Consider the following 18,079-nt stretch of genomic DNA (forward strand, 5'->3'; position numbering starts at 1 on the left):
GCGGCGGGAGGCAGGTGCGCGAGGGAGAGGAGGAGCAGGTGCGCGACGACGCCGGGCCGGGCGGGCTTCACATGACCCGTGGATAAAAAACGGGTTCCGCGAGGGCCTCGTCCTGGACTACTCCACAGTGAAAAAATGGACGGACGAGATCCACCACCAAATAAGATCCAACGGCTACGAGGCTCAAATCGCTGTGAGGCCCCCTATGGGGGGCATCATATACAACTTTAGATGCACGCATCCTGGACGAGCACTCGAGGAGTCGAACAGACTAACGACTGAATCACGGAACGATCGATCTGGCCTCTGATTTGCTCGTAACTTCTGTTCGGACGTGCCCTACGCCTGTTGGCGGACAGGTTGGGCTTATCTCATGCTATTTATTTTATTGGGCTGGACAAAAAAAATAGGAGATGATCATATCGCTGGACTTGTTGCCCGGGCATGCAGCCTGCATCTCACTAATTAACGCCTAATTATTTGCTGTTTGCGCGCTTGCGGGACGAAGCAGAGCCCGGACGAAGCAGAGCCCGGGCAGCTGCCCGGGCACGCCGGGCTGAAGCTCCGCCCATGGTAGTAAACAGTAGCTTTGATGAACAGTGAATTTTTATTTTTATATTTACTTTTTTATTTTTATATTACTGAATTTTTATTTTTTTACACTACTGAATTTTATTACCCATCGTTAACTATTCACCGGAGGATAATTTTCAGCGGTAATTTTAATTTGCCACACCGGTGGTAATTTCAATTTCTTACTTTAGCTTTTTCTTTCATTTTATTTTCATATTGCTGAATTTTTTAATTTCTTTATACTACTAAATTTAATTACCCATCATTAACTATTCACCGGAGGATAATTTCCAGCGGTAATTTTAATTTGCCGCACCGGTGGTAATTTCAGTTTCTTACTTTAGCTTTTTCTTTCATTTTATTTTTATATTGCTGAATTTTTTAATTTCTTTATACTACTAAATTTAATTACCCATCATTAATTATTCACTGGAGGATAATTTTCACTGGTAATTTTAATTTGCCGTACCGGTGGTAACTTTAATTTCTTACTTTAACTTTTTTTATTTTTTTATTTTAATTTCTCACTTTAACTTTTTTTATTTTTATATTACTGAATTCAATTTTTTAATAGTACTGAATTTAATTATCCATCATTAATTATTCACCGGAGGATAATTTCCAGCGGTAATTTTAATTTGCCGCACCGGTGGTAATTTCAATTTATTACTTTAGCTTTTTATTTTATTTTATTTTTATATTGCTATTTTTTAATTTATTTATACTACTGAATTTAATTACCCACCAAAGGATAATTTCCAGCGGTAATTTTAATTTGCCGCACTAGTGGTAATTTCAATTTCTTACTTTAGCTATTTATTTTATTTTATTTTTATTTTACTGAATTTTAAATTTCTTTATACTACTGAATTTAATTACACATCATTAATTATTCACCGGAGGATATATAATTTTCAGCGGTAATTTTAATTTGTCGCACCGATGGTAATTTTAATTTCTTACTTCAACATTTTTTAATTTCTTATTTTAACAGCAATTAACTAAACCCAGCGCCCCAACTCCCACCATCACCTTCTGCAAAAATCAACAACGAATTCATCACAGGGGTCATACTTGGCCTTCCAGCGCCGACGGCTCCGCCGGTCCAAGTCAAAGCCAGGCGTCTCAGAACCACATTCCCTTCAGCTCCACAGCCAGCTAGCAACCTCATCATCATCATCTCTTCATCCGTGAGGAAGACAACAGCTGTAAGGTAATAACAACACTGTCAACACCCGGATTTTTAAGTCCAGATGCCTATTATGTCATTCATCGCAATCCCAGGATAATGTTGTTGCGAGGCATAATAGTCGAATATCACAGTCATTATTTATTACAAGCCCTAATGTCATACAATCTTGAATCACATGATTCATCTTACATAAATAGTTGATCTTTCCATCAACATACATATACAAGTTCATACATAGCGGAAGCGTAACTATAGATGGACTCTCTAGTCCACAGGCCAACATCTGACGTTAGAAACCCCTAGTTGTCGTAGGCGTTCTGCTGGTCATCCTCGTGATAATTCTGTTCATCATCGTATTCTGGCCATTTGAATAGCCAGGGACAAAGCCGTAAGTACTTTAAGTACTTGCAAACTAATACTAGTGTAAAAATGCTCACTAAAGGTATTCAAGCTCTAGTTTAACTTGCATAAGCCAGATTTTAGTTCACAAGCTTGGATCATGTGCTAACTAACTCAAATGGGAACATTAGTGTCATTCCCACATCGTTAGTAATATTTCAACAAGTCACCACATCACCATTCATATTCACTAAGGTTTTCAAAATATCTGACACTGGAAACTGTATGGCCCTTCCAACCGTCCGTAACCGTGGACACGGCTATTCGAATAGATTTACACTCTGCAGAGGTTGCACACTTGTGCCACAACATTTGATTTCATCCGTCGGAATAACTCCGAGTCACCGTAACACAGTACGCGGATCATCAACCATAACCTTTCACTTACATATCCTAGTATGAGCATCTCTCCCCATGAGCTTGGCCTCCCAGTGAAAACCAACTGTTAACCTGGGAACTGCACAGGGCTTGGCCGTACAATTTCACCTCAGTTCACATCATATCTTTAACAACGGAGGCAGCCTCGGCATAACCCCTATGATGTGTGTTCAGAGGGAACCCATACTAAAATCTATAAACTTCCAGTTAAGCCCTACCCATAATCAGGTATTGTGGGGGTACTCAAAAATTGGAAAGGTATCGCATCCAAACCAATATCAGGGTTTTATCAAAAATCACTATCTTCTCTTGTTCACCTTCCACTTCACATCATTCAATGGAATGCTTCACCATTCCAAGGTTTCAAATTCAACAAGTCATATGTTCCCATCTAGAGTAGTCAAGTTTTAGTATTTTAGCACTAGCACTAATCATGAGGGGTGCTACATTGCTTTGCTAACTTTGCTACTCTAGTAGTTGTATTCACTATACCATTTGATATCAACTCTTTGAAAACACAACAAGTAAAACTTGTATGGTATAAATGTAGGATAGGATGTATGAAGAAAGATAAGAATCATGGTGCCTTGCCCAAGGAGGGCTTTGCACTTTGCAAGAGTATTAGCTTGCCTTGGTAGTTCTCTAGGTTTTCTTCTTCCTCTTCTGGGTAGAATTCTCCTTCCTCTTGGAAATCTCCGGTGCTAGCGTCTAAATTTGAATACGAGGTATAATCACTAAACAAGCTCAAGGACTATGCTAAGCACATCATTATCTCACACAATCTAGGCTAGGCACACACATAAAATGATTAGGTGCATTGGTTTTCTTTATTAAAGAAAAGTGATTTCCTCTCATAGCATATGTAGTTAATAAATTTCCATTTAGTTCTCGAGGAAACGAATTTCCTCTCATTGAAATCTTCTTAAGATTTAACTTCTCAAATAACCATACTTGAATTCATATTGACCAAAGTCAACATTCATTATTAGTATTTGAGAAAATGATTTAAATGAGGTATGTCACCTCATACCATTTTATAATTCTATAAATGATTTAAATCTCCAAATATTCATATGGGAGGGTTTGGACCAGGGGTACAAACATCACATGAATTCATTTGGGACAAGATTTAAATGAAGTAAAATACTTCATATGCTTTACATAATAGTTTTGGACAATATCACATAGCTAAACTAGTCATATAGTCCATTAATTAATCTAGGGCATGATCATGCAGAGTGACCACACCATTTTCTTGCAGAAACAATTAGTGTAAGTCAAATGTGAGCTATAGGAGTTGGAATTAATTCAATATCTATTTTGGTTGATTTTTAATAATTATTTGAATATGAAAAAGTCCCTGCCTTCTTCTTTTTATCATTTATTTCTACAACAAATCTCGAGGTGAGACCAGTGGCATAATGTAGATCTTTTTGCTAGCTTTCCAAATATATAAAGTTTGTTAAATTTGGCCAAGCCAAACAGATTCTATGAATTTTCAAAGTTGGGTTCTATATAGAATTCAAACTAAATTTATTAAACGAGTTTTGAATTAAACGGGCTGGCGGGAAAAACTACTGGGCTCAATTGTTTAAAAACGGCCCAAGGCCAGCCCACCACGCATCTGTGCACGCGCGGGCCGCCTGACAGTGGGCTCCACCCGTCAGCGACGCTTAACGCCGAAGCGGTATGAATCAACAGGGGGCGTTGGATTAGAACGCGATCTAACGGCTCTGGTGCGTCGTCGTCGACGGCGAGAGAGAAGTTCGCCGGCGGCGCAGGTAGGGGGTCGGAGGGCTTACGGTGGCTCCAGCTAGGGTTGGCAGTATGCTCGACGAGGTTGTAGACGACGACGAGGCTCCTGGTAGCAGTGGTGTCGCTTGGGGTGGCCTGGATCAACGGCGATTGCTGCAGAGTTTCCGCGGCAGTGATGCGTCGATTGGCCTTGCTCCGGCGACGATTGAGGTGGCTACTGGTGCTGGGCGAGGCGGTGGTGAGTGGTGATCATGGTGATGTGCTTGGTTGTGTCCAGGGAGGTCTCTATTTATAGGAGGGAGGGGGTGCTGCGAGGCAGGGAGCTGGTCGTCGCGGGCGCGGCGTCTCCGGCGAGCTAGAGGGCTAGGCGTGACGCAGCGACGATCGGGAGAGTACGGCGAATCCGCGAGCGTCCACGGCGAGTTAATGCGACGCGTACGGTGGTCGGGCGAGCGCGTGTACTGTCGCGGCCGTGGCGGGCGCGTTCGTCCTCTCCGGCGGCCATGGTCGCCAAGGCATGACGTTAGCGCGTCCGGCGAGCTCCGCGTGGCGAGAAGGGTACTACGGCGTGCGGATATGGTCGGGGTACGGCGAGATTTGGCGGGCACCGCGTGGCCGGGTCGCGCGCGTCCGTGCGCCAGTGACGTCGCCCATGCCGTTCGCGGCGTACCTGGGCGTACCTGGGCGCGCGTCGTCCGGGTCCTGTCGTCGTCCTCGCGGTCAAGGGCGTGTACTGGCGATCTTCTGGGATCATTGGCTTCGTGTTTGGCAAGGTGGAGGGGAGTGGAGAGGCAGAGATGAGAGGGGAGGGTGTCGAGGTGGAACGAGGTCGGCATGGCCATGGCCAGCCATGTTCTGGTCGTGTCCATGTCGATCTTTTGCATGGGCTAGGTAGGGTTAGGTCAGGGGAGTAGGGCTAGGTCAAGTGGTGGTCAAGATTTGGCCAGGTTTGATCACATTTTGAATTTTGTGAATCTTGCATATGTTTCAATGTCTCATCTTCTCTTGATCATAACTCTTGATCCAAAGTGAATTTGGTATCATGATCTTTACAAAAGTTGTTCACCTTGTTGTGTACTTGGATGACATGCCCTGAGTTGGATTTGTTTAGTTTAGAAAATTTGAAATAGAGAGGTTCAAAGTGGTGACCAGATTATAAAAGTCAGAAATGACCATTATCATATGTGATCATATTTTTCAAATTTGAATTTGGTTAAATTGGTATATCTTTGATTCTCAATGTTGTAATTACTCTTTAATATCATATTATAATTATTGGGGAAGATCAAATGGGTCTAGGGTCAAATTTACCAAAATGACATGGACCATATGTTAGGGTTTTTAGGGTTTTAATAATATTTAATTTCTTTCTCTTTTTGGTGGATTTGATTTATGATGATCACTTGATTACTCTAGGGTTTTGGAGTTCATCACATACACAAAATAACAATCATCATGGTATATCACTCAAAATGCACAAGTCCTATGCATGGTACTATATGCAAAGTAAAAGTTTTTGTTGGTTCTGAAATTTGGATATTTGGAATTGTTCTTCTTCCTTTATTTAAATTTTTGGGATGTTACAAACCCTTCCCCCTTACAAAAGATCTCGTCCCGAGATCTTAAAGAAAATTAGGTACTAAAGAGATCTGGGTATTCCTTCTTCATATCTTCCTCTCGTTCCCAAGTGGCTTCATCTTCGGTATGATTGCTCCACTGTATCTTCAGGAACTTGATGCTTCTGGTGCGAGTGGTTCTGTATGCCTCTTCCAAGATGCGAATCGGCACTTCGCGGTATGTCCGATCTTGGTTCATATCCACTGAACGGTGATCGATGTTCTTGAACACTTCAGTCTTCTCAGGAACTTCAAGGCACTTCCGAAGGAGTGAGATGTGAAACACGTCGTGTACTGCCGACATTTCTTCGGGCAACTCTAATTGATAGGATACTTCTCCTCGGCGACTTAGAACTTTGAAGGGTCCGACATATCGGGGTGCGAGCTTTCCTTTCAGCTGAAATCTCTGCATTCCTTTCAGGGGGGATACTTTAAGATAGACGAAATCTCCGATTTCAAAGGTCATCTCTCGGCGTCTCTTGTCAGCGTAATTCTTCTGCCTGGATTGCGCCATCTTGAGGTACTCTCGAATCTTGTGCACCTTCTCTTCGGCTTCACGAAGTACATCAGGTCCAAAGACTTGACTTTCTCCGACTTCCGACCAGTTCAGGGGGGTACGGCACTTCCTTCCGTACAGAGCTTCAAAGGGGGCCATCTGTAAACTGGCTTGGTAACTGTTGTTGTACGAGAACTCTGCGTACGGCAAACAGTCTTCCCACTTAGATCCATATTCCAGTACACATGCTCTCAGCATGTCCTCCAAGATTTGGTTGACTCTCTCAGTCTGTCCATCGGTCTGTGGGTGATAAGCGGTGCTGAAATTCAGACGGGTTCCTTGTCCTTCATGCACCTTCTGCCAGAATCTTGAGGTGAATTGTGAACCTCTATCTGACACTATTGACTTCGGGGTTCCGTGCAGGGAGACAATTCTGGAGCTGTACAGCTCAGCTAACTTTGGGCCCTGGTAGGTGGTCTTGACAGCTATGAACGACAACTACCCATATGGAGTCATTTCCTTTGCTGGATTTGGGCAAACCGGTGATAAAGTCCATTCCTACAGAGTCCCACTTCCATTCTGGAATCTGTAGTGGTTGCAGCAGTCCTGCGGGTCGCTGATGTTCTGCCTTGACTCGCTGACAGATATCACACTTGGCGATGTAGCTTTCGATCTCCCTCTTCATTCCATGCCACCAGAACTGTTCCTTCAAGTCCTGATACATCTTGGTACCTCCCGGGTGAATAGAATATAGGGTGTCATGGGCTTCCTTCAGAATAACTTGCTTCAACTCTGAGTCTGACGGTACACACAGACGTCCGTTGTACCAAAGGACTCCTTCTGCATCTACGGTGAATCCCGGTGCTTTTCCGGCGGCTATCTGGGTCTTGATTCCCTCGATGCTGGCATTTCCCTTCTGAGCTTCCTTGATTTGACCAATCAAGGTGGGTTGCAGCTCCATGCTGGCTAGGAATCCTTCACTGACTAACTCCATTCTAAACTGCTCAAACTCATGGTATAGGCTGGGTTGTTCTTCGGCTATCATTGAGTTTAACTGACACGGCAGTCTACTCAACGCATCCGCTACCACATTGGCCTTGCCGGGGTGGTAGTGGATCTCCATATCATAATATTTGATTAATTCTAACCATCTTCTTTGTCTCATGTTCAGCTCCTTCTGGGTAAAGATATACTTCAGGCTCTTGTGATCCGAATAGATCTCGCAGCGATTACCCATGAGGTAATGACGCCACACTTTCAGTGCTAAGACTACGGCTGCGAGTTCGAGGTCATGGGTTGGGTAGTTCTGCTCATGCTGCTTCAATTGCCGGGACAGATAAGATATCACTTTGCCTTCTTGCATAAGCACAAATCCAAGACCAATCTTGGATGCATCGCAGTAAACGTCAAAGGGCTTGGTGATGTCCGGCATGATCAGAATTGGGGCTGGGGTCAGTCTAAGCTTGAGTTGTTGGAAACTCTCCTCACATTTGTCAGTCCATTCGAACTTCTTGTCCTTCTTCAGCAGTTGGGTCATTGGTCGAGCGATACTCGAAAAGCCTTCTACAAATCTGTGGTAATATCCGGCTAATCCAAGAAAAGCGCGGACCTCGGTCTGGGTGGTTGGGGCTTTCCATTCTGCAACAGTTTTGATCTTGGCGGGATCTACGGCAATTCCTCCTGCAGACAAGATATGTCCCAGGAATCCTACTTCCTTCAGCCAAAACTCACATTTGCTGAACTTAGCATACAGCTTATGCTCTCTAAGGGTCTCCAGGACAGCTTCTAGGTGTTGCTCATGTTCCTCCTCAGACTTGGAGTAGATGAGGATGTCATCGATGAAAACGACAACAAACTTATCCAGAAAGTTCATGAAGATCTTATTCATGAGATTCATGAAATAAGCGGGAGCATTGGTCAATCCAAATGACATGACATTGTACTCGTACAACCCATATCTGGTGGTAAAGGCAGTTTTGGGAATGTCCGATGCACGAATCTTCAGCTGGTGGTATCCAGTCCTGAGATCAATCTTTGAGAAAACTACGGCACCGGTCAACTGATCAAACAGGTCTTCTATCTTTGGCAAGGGGTATTTGTTCTTGATGGTGACATCGTTAAGCTTACGATAGTCCGTACATAAACGACTGGCACCATCCTTCTTATCCACAAACAAAACTGGGGATCTCCAAGGTGACGCACTTGGTCGAATCAGACCTTTGGCTAATAGTTCATCCTGTTGCTTCTTCAGCTCCACTAGCTCTGCTGGGTTCATGCTATAGGCTCTCTGGGCTATAGGTCCAGTTCCAGGGATTAACTCGATAATGAACTCGATATCCCGATCCGGGGGCATACCGGGTAAACCATCAGGAAACACATCAGGATATCGACAAACGACCCTGATTTGATCCAAGGTTGGCTTGGCTACACTTTGGTTGCAGGTAAATTTTCTGGGTAGCAATTCAGAGACATGTTCTACTATGATACCGGAGCTACTGGTCATGGTGATGGCTTTCTTGGCACAGTCAATCATTCCATGGTGTTTGGCCATCCAATCCATTCCCAGCACTATTTCCAAACCTTTGGTTCCCAGAATTATTAGATTGGCATAGAAATCTACTTCATGTATTCTGATGGGTACATTTTTACAAAATTTTCTGGCTTTAGTGGTTGATCCGGGAATTTGAACTATCATGACATGTTTCAAACTGAGAGGTTGAATTTTACTGGTTGATGCAAAGTCTTCAGTGACAAAAGAATGAGATGCTCCGGAATCAAACAACACTCTAGCAGGTACTGAGTTGACAGGAAACATACCCAGTACAACATCTGGTGCTTCCTGGGCTTCTTCGGCATTCATGTGGAAGAGACGGCCGTTGCGGTTATTGGGATTGTTGGGGGCGAACTTCTTTCCGGTGGAGACGCGGCGTTGCTGCTGAACAGGTGCAGCAGGGTTGCCGGCGAGCTTGGCGAGTCTCTTGGGGCACTCGTTGGAGTAGTGTCCCACTACACCGCACTCATAGCAGGTGATGGTGGACTTGTCCTTGGTAGCGACAGGAATGGCGTTACTTCCAGTCCTTGGAGCGGTGTTGGTGTTGTTGTTGTTGGTGTTGGGGGTTCTCATTGGGGCACGGTTGAAGTTGTTGGTGTTGTTCTGGTAGTTGTGGTTGTGGTTGGGATGGCTTCCTGGCCTGGAGTTTCCTCCACTCCGGTTCTGGAAACCGGGGCGTGATGTCTGCATCTGAGGTTTGTGGTTTCTGGGGGAAAAACCTCCGCTTGAGCTGGGGCGATACTTGGGAGTATTGCTGGGCCCACTCTGGTGCATCATGCGGCGTTTGCGGTTCTCATTGGCTTGGTTCAACTTGCCCTCCATCTGAATGGCGGAGTCAACAAGGGCTTCAAGGTCGGCAAAGGGGATGTTGACTAGGACAGTTTGCATCTCATCATGCAGTCCGTTCAGGAATCTCTCCTGCCTCTTCTCAGTGGTGTCAGTCTCATCGGGGGCGTACCTTGACAGTGTAAGGAACCTGTCGCGGTATTCTACCACCGTCATCCGTCCTTGCTTCAGTTCGCGGAATTCATCCCGCATCTTCTTGATGAGACCCGGGGGCACATGGTACTTGCTGAACTTGAGCTTGAAATCTGCCCAAGTCATGACTTGACCTCCGTTCATGGCACGGGTGCTGGTCCACCAGGCTCGGGCTGGTCCGGCAAGATAGTGGGTTGCAAACAGGACCTTCTCATTGGCTTCCACTCTGGCGACCTCTAAGTTGTTCTCCATAGTCTGGAGCCAGTCGTCGGCGTCGAGGGGTTCTTCCGTCTTACTGAGCACCGGAGGGTTGGTATTCTGGAAGTTCTTGAGTTTGGATCCGGGATGATCATGATTCCCATGGCCTTGATTAGCAAGGTTTTGCAGGGCTGCTATGTTGGCTTGACGTTCAGTCCTTTCAGTCTCCCTGTCTTGAAGCAGGGTTTGCAGCAGTTGCATCATGGCATCGTTGTTGTTGCGATTGGGAGGGGCCATCTGAATATACAGGAGATTATAAGATAAGAGGGAAATTCTATGGTTTATTTTTAATTGAGTTCAAAAACTTGTAATAACTTGAATGCTTTGGATGACACACACCAACATTCATTCATTCATTCCACATCACATATTACAAACTAGTAGTTCAACACTCCAATGGTTTTCAGAACCATTTCACATGCTACGATACAACCGACAGGATACAACTCATGCCTACATCAGTGCTCAGGTGTGGCTGCCCTCATCCTCAATGTTGATGTGAACGACATCATCAGGTCCAGGCTCCAGGAACGCGTAATCCTCCTCCTCAGTGAACTCGTCATCCTCGAAGTCGTCATCGTCACTCAGGAAGGCACCTCCTCCCTGAATATCGATACCGGCTTCGTCTTCCTCCATCTCCTGCAGCTGCTCCTCCTGGGCCTTCACCGTGGTCTCAAGTGACGCTATCTGAGCGCGAAGGCGCGTGATAGTGACATCCTTCTTCGCACACCGCAGGCGAAGCTTGTTGCGGTCCCGAGACAGCATCTTGATAGCGTCGCCATGGGTGGCCAGGGCGAGGTGAGTCTGGTTCGCGTACATCCTGGCGTTATCCAGATCCTGCTGAGTATGGTACAGCATGAAGTCTAGATGCTCGGCGTGATGCCTCAGCTCAGGGTGAGACTGCAGAGCCATGGGTACTCCTGCGGCATCACGCTTCACTAGGTGAGCGAAACGGGACGCAAGCAGGCGCACCGCGTTCTGTCCGCAGAGGCGTGCCAGTGCCTCCTGCAGGCCACGTGCAAGACCATCGAGCCAGTTGCTCTCATGGAAAGAGAACAGGATTCTCTCCGTAGTAGGAGACTCCATGTTCCTCCTCAGATCTACAGTAATGATCCATTGCATCTCGCCGCCAGGCTGATCGTTCACTTGGATCCCATGGAACTCGGGCTGGAGGCGCCCCAGAAAGTTCGAGACCGCAGTGAGATCATGCTCAAAAATCAAGCTGCCTCCATTACCAAGTTGGTAAAACTTGGTGTTGACGGGTGCGTTGGGCTCCATCTGAAAGTGAATTGGGAGAGTAAGTTAGAGATTTGAACAAGTGTGGCAAAATTTTAAGTAGACATAGTAAGAAAGAGCATGTTTTAACCACTTTCGAAAAATCCTCCAAGACAAGAGTACGAATAAGTTTTTCATAAATATTCTTTTCATTTTGATTTCAAAGTTAGGTTTTTATGAACGCCCATTCTAACTAAGGTTTTCTAAGGTCAAATAATGGCTCTGATACCAACTTGTCAACACCCGGATTTTTAAGTCCAGATGCCTATTATGTCATTCATCGCAATCCCAGGATAATGTTGTTGCGAGGCATAATAGTCGAATATCACAGTCATTATTTATTACAAGCCCTAATGTCATACAATCTTGAATCACATGATTCATCTTACAAAAATAGTTGATCTTTCCATCAACATACATACACAAGTTCATACATAGCGGAAGCGTAACTATAGATGGACTCTCTAGTCCACAGGCCAACATCTGACGTTAGAAACCCCTAGTTGTCGTAGGCGTCCTGCTGGTCATCCTCGTGATAATTCTGTTCATCATCGTATTCTGGCCATTTGAATAGCCAGGGACAAAGCCGTAAGTACTTTAAGTACTTGCAAACTAATACTAGTGTAAAAATTCTCACTAAAGGTATTCAAGCTCTAGTTTAACTTGCATAAGCCAGATTTTAGTTCACAAGCTTGGATCATGTGCTAACTAACTCAAATGGGAACATTAGTGTCATTCCCACATCGTTAGTAATATTTCAACAAGTCACCACATCACCATTCATATTCACTAAGGTTTTCAAAATATCTGACACTGGAAACTGTATGGCCCTTCCAACCGTCCGTAACCGTGGACACGGCTATTCGAATAGATTTACACTCTGCAGAGGTTGCACACTTGTGCCACAACATTTGATTTCATCCATCGGAATAACTCCGAGTCACCGTAACACAGTACGCGGATCATCAACCATAACCTTTCACTTACATATCCTAGTATGAGCACCTCTCCCCATGAGCTTGGCCTCCCAGTGAAAACCAACTGTTAACCTGGGAACTGCACAGGGCTTGGCCGTACAATTTCACCTCAGTTCACATCATATCTTTAACAACGGAGGCAGCCTCGGCATAACCCCTATGATGTGTGTTCAGAGGGAACCCATACTAAAATCTATAAACTTCCAGTTAAGCCCTACCCATAATCAGGTATTGTGGGGGTACTCAAAAATTGGAAAGGTATCGCATCCAAACCAATATCAGGGTTTTATCAAAAATCACTATCTTCTCTTGTTCACCTTCCACTTCACATCATTCAATGGAATGCTTCACCATTCCAAGGTTTCAAATTCAACAAGTCATATGTTCCCATCTAGAGTAGTCAAGTTTTAGTATTTTAGCACTAGCACTAATCATGAGGGGTGCTACATTGCTTTGCTAACTTTGCTACTCTAGTAGTTGTATTCACTATACCATTTGATATCAACTCTTTGAAAACACAACAAGTAAAACTTGTATGGTATAAATGTAGGATAGGATGTATGAAGAAAGATAAGAATCATGGTGCCTTGCCCAAGGAGGGCTTTGCACTTTGCAAGAGTATTAGCTTGCCTTGGTAGTTCTCTAGGTTTTCTTCTTCCTCTTCTGGGTAGAATTCTCCTTCCTCTTGGAAATCTCCGGTGCTAGCGTCTAAATTTGAATACGAGGTATAATCACTAAACAAGCTCAAGGACTATGCTAATCACATCATTATCTCACACAATCTAGGCTAGGCACACACATAAAATGATTAGGTGCATTGGTTTTCTTTATTAAAGAAAAGTGATTTCCTCTCATAGCATATGTAGTTAATAAATTTCCATTTAGTTCTTGAGGAAACGAATTTCCTCTCATTGAAATCTTCTTAAGATTTAACTTCTCAAATAACCATACTTGAATTCATATTGACCAAAGTCAACATTCATTATTAGTATTTGAGAAAATGATTTAAATGAGGTATGTCACCTCATACCATTTTATAATTCTATAAATGATTTAAATCTCCAAATATTCATATGGGAGGGTTTGGACCAGGGGTACAAACATCACATGAATTCATTTGGGACAAGATTTAAATGAAGTAAAATACTTCATATGCTTTACATAATAGTTTTGGACAATATCACATAGCTAAACTAGTCATATAGTCCATTAATTAATCTAGGGCATGATCATGCAGAGTGACCACACCATTTTCTTGTAGAAACAATTAGTGTAAGTCAAATGTGAGCTATAGGAGTTGGAATTAATTCAATATCTATTTTGGTTGATTTTTAATAATTATTTGAATATGAAAAAGTCCCTGCCTTCTTCTTTTTATCATTTTATTTCTACAACAAATCTCGAGGTGAGACCAGTGGCATAATGTAGATCTTTTTGCTAGCTTTCCAAATATATAAAGTTTGTTAAATTTGGCCAAGCCAAACAGATTCTATGAATTTTCAAAGTTAGGTTCTATATTGAATTCAAACTAAATTTATTAAACGAGTTTTGAATTAAACGGGCTGGCGGGAAAAACTACTGGGCTCAATTGTTTAAAAACGGCCCAAGGCCAGCCCACCACGCATCTGTGCACGCGCGGGCCGCCTGACAGTGGGCTCCACCCGTCAGCGACGCTTAACGCCGAAGCGGTATGAATCAACAGGGGGCGTTGGATTAGAACGCGATCTAACGGCTCTGGTGCGTCATCGTCGACGGCGAGAGAGAAGTTCGCCGGCGGCGCAGGTAGGGGGTCGGAGGGCTTACGGTGGCTCCAGCTAGGGTTGGCAGTATGCTCGACGAGGTTGTAGACGACGGCGAGGCTCCTGGTAGCAGTGGCGTCGCTTGGGGAGGCCTGGATCGACGGCGATTGCTGCAGAGTTTCCGCGGCAGTGATGCGTCGATTGGCCTTGCTCCGGCGACGATTGAGGTGGCTACTGGTGCTGGGCGAGGCGGTGGTGAGTGGTGATCATGGTGATGTGCTTGGTTGTGTCCAGGGAGGTCTCTATTTATAGGAGGGAGGGGGTGCTGCGAGGTAGGGAGCTGGTCGTCGCGGGCGCGGCGTCTCCGGCGAGCTAGAGGGCTAGGCGTGACGCAGCGACGATCGGGAGAGTACGGCGAATCCGCGAGCGTCCGCGGCGAGTTAATGCGACGCGTACGGTGGTCGGGCGAGCGCGTGTACTGTCGCGGCCGTGGCGGGCGCGTTCGTCCTCTCCGGCGGCCGTGGTCGCCAAGGCATGACGTTGGCGTGTCCGGCGAGCTCCGCGTGGCGAGAAGGGTACTACGGCGCGCGGATATGGTCAGGGTACGGCGAGATTTGGTGGGCGCCGCGTGGCTGGGTCGCGCGCGTCCGTGCGCCAGTGACGTCGCCCATGCCGTTCGCGGCGTACCTGGGCGTACCTGGGCGCGCGTCGTCCGGGTCCTGTCATCGTCCTCGCGGTCAAGGGCGTGTACTGGCGATCTTCTGGGATCCTTGGCTTCGTGTTTGGCAAGGTGGAGGGGAGTGGAGAGGCAGAGATGAGAGGGGAGGGTGTCGAGGTGGAACGAGGTCGGCATGGCCATGGCCAGCCATGTTCTGGTCGTGTCCATGTCGATCTTTTGCATGGGCTAGGTAGGGTTAGGTCAGGGGAGTAGGGCTAGGTCAAGTGGTGGTCAAGATTTGGCCAGGTTTGATCACATTTTGAATTTTGTGAATCTTGCATATGTTTCAATGTCTCATCTTCTCTTGATCATAACTCTTGATCCAAAGTGAATTTGGTATCATGATCTTTACAAAAGTTGTTCACCTTGTTGTGTACTTGGATGACATGCCCTGAGTTGGATTTGTTTAGTTTAGAAAATTTGAAATAGAGAGGTTCAAAGTGGTGACCAGATTATAAAAGTCAGAAATGACCATTATCATATGTGATCATATTTTTCAAATTTAAATTTGGTTAAATTGGTATATCTTTGATTCTCAAAGTTGTAATTACTCTTTAATATCATATTATAATTATTGGGGAAGATCAAATGGGTCTAGGGTCAAATTTACCAAAATGACATGGACCATATGTTAGGGTTTTTAGGGTTTTAATAATATTTAATTTCTTTCTCTTTTTGGTGGATTTGATTTATGATGATCACTTGATTACTCTAGGGTTTTGGAGTTCATCACATACACAAAATAACAATCATCATGGTATATCACTCAAAATGCACAAGTCCTATGCATGGTACTATATGCAAAGTAAAAGTTTTTGTTGGTTCTGAAATTTGGATATTTGGAATTGTTCTTCTTCCTTTATTTAAATTTTTGGGATGTTACAAACACAGAGGTTTATTTTTCCTGCTAATGTACCAAACACTCTGTAGTTTTAAGCTCACTCAATATTACCAGATGGCCACCATAATAATATACTACAGCCACCAAGTACTTCAGTTACCAACTTCTCTGAATTTCTCACAACATGCTATTCAATATTAGTATTTACTGTATCAAAATTAAATATAAGATGCTACTTATTCAGAGTATCATAAAATACTACTACTATACTAGCCACACCTTGCAAATTATTATTGAACACAGAATTAAGAAATATAACTATAGAAACAGTATTCATTAAAGGAAGATATTCAGAATAGAATGCTTAAATCTAGAATCAGAACATGTATTCACACTGCTACAGTATAAATCAATAATATTTGATATCCAGATTCCAGTTAGTTAGCTGAACATGAAAAAGGTGGACAACAAATAAAAAACCCATGGAAAGCTTATTCTACAGATACATTTCTTCCTGTCATTTAGGTATTTCTCTCAAATGTGCAGCTGCTGAAAGAAGACTCCAGAGCCAACTACTAGCACATTGTAGCCACCAACTCTTGACGAGGCTAAATGTGCTATGACTGGACAAAGAAACCACCAGAACCACCATGCTACCTCTACTATGCAACCAGCTCTGGGCAAACGTAGCCACCAGGTATTGATCAGGCTAAATATGCAAGCAGCAAACAAACAGAAGCCCATAACCAGCATGTTGCTTTTGGTACACAGCCCTCTATGAGCACCATGTAGTCACCAAGTTTGATCAGACTAAATGTGCACCTGCTTTTGCTATGCAATCACTATTGTACAGAAAATCTAAGCACCATGTTCTCAACCCTTTGTATATATCTATGTATTTATATGCAGAACATTAGTACTTTCAGGACATGATCTTTAGATATGTTCCAATCTGTTACCGTCTATATAAGTTTCAGAACATACAGTACATTAATCAGACACCACATAAGAAAGATACTTCTCCCAACAACACAAAAAAGAAGATTGAAGTCATATTTATTCGACAACCATATATAATGGAAACAACTATGACACATCTTCAGTTACACTCCGTACACGCCATCCATACCTGATACATAACCGATTTATTTATTTCACTGAAGACTTACAAACACACACTCTACCTTCTACACACTAAAGATAACGAAGGCCGTGTACCTCCATCCTCACACAAGTCACCAGCGTGTCATCGATCCATACATGACTACCGTGTAAGCGCTCCGCATCCTCTTGCTCAAAAAATGAGCGTAAATAGCAGTTTCACCAGAGTTCCCCATGAGATGACAAAACCCCTCGAGAGAACCACGCTTCACTTTCATGAAAGCCATCGCAACCTCTTTCAACGACATATCACCCACAAGAATTGAAAATTTCACATACCTACGAAGAAGAAAGGAAGGATACTCAATCGTCTCCGTTTCATTGTAAGCCATATGTACACCCACACAAAAAACAGTTCACCCAGAATCGGAAATTCTAAACCAAGGCAATGATATGACAACTCATAACCACTTCATCACTACATATATAACAGATCAAAGCAGCAGCAGTCCATATTCATAACCACGTGAAACGATGCATGCAACATACGTAGTGACACATCGTCACATACCAAATCACCAGGACAACTAGCCCATGCCTTACATTCACCTCCATACCATGCATTTCTACACTACGCCACATACCACTTTCGCAAAACTTCCTAGTTAGCTTAACAAAGAGATAAGAATTCTGAAGGGAGGAATTAGCAGCAACTAACCGGAAGTGGGGGGCTAGAAGGAAGGCAGACGAATAAAGGGGGCTAATATCAAAGGCGCACGAGCTGGGGGGGTTAAAATCAATTCTCCCGTCAGGCCTCGTTTGGTTCGTATGGAACCGATCCGCCTAGGAATCCACCCACGCGGGGGTTTGGGTGAACCCTGATACGTCTCCGACGTATCGATAATTTCTTATGTTCCATGCCACATTATTGATGATATCTACATGTTTTATACACATTATATGTCATTATTATGCGTTTTCCGGAACTAACCTATTGACGAGATGCCGAAGGGCCAGTTCCTATTTTCTGCTGTTTTTGGTTCCAGAAATCCTAGTAAGGAAATATTCTCGGAATCGGACGAAATCAATGCCCAGCATCCTATTTTTCCACGAAGCTTCCAGAACACCCGAGAGTTGCCAGAGGGGGGCCACTGGGCCCCCAGATGACAGGGCAGCGCAGCCCAGGGGGGGCGCCCCCCTAGTGTGTCGCCGCCTCGTCGCCCCTCCGACTC

The 18,079-nt window shown here is 44.3% G+C and overlaps 1 long non-coding RNA gene across 1 annotated transcript; it reads left to right on the forward strand.

The window, feature by feature from the left end:
* The first annotated feature begins 234 nt into the window (after positions 1–234).
* On the forward strand, positions 235–16,649 carry LOC127326369 (uncharacterized). Its single transcript, XR_007867784.2, has 3 exons — positions 235–359; positions 1,568–1,786; positions 16,293–16,649. It is a non-coding gene; the product is annotated as an uncharacterized lncRNA (long non-coding RNA).
* Positions 16,650–18,079: the final 1,430 nt, after the last annotated feature.

Source organism: Lolium perenne, chromosome 5 (genome assembly GCF_019359855.2).
Source record: "Lolium perenne isolate Kyuss_39 chromosome 5, Kyuss_2.0, whole genome shotgun sequence".
In the NCBI taxonomy this organism is placed as follows: Eukaryota; Viridiplantae; Streptophyta; class Magnoliopsida; order Poales; family Poaceae; genus Lolium; species Lolium perenne.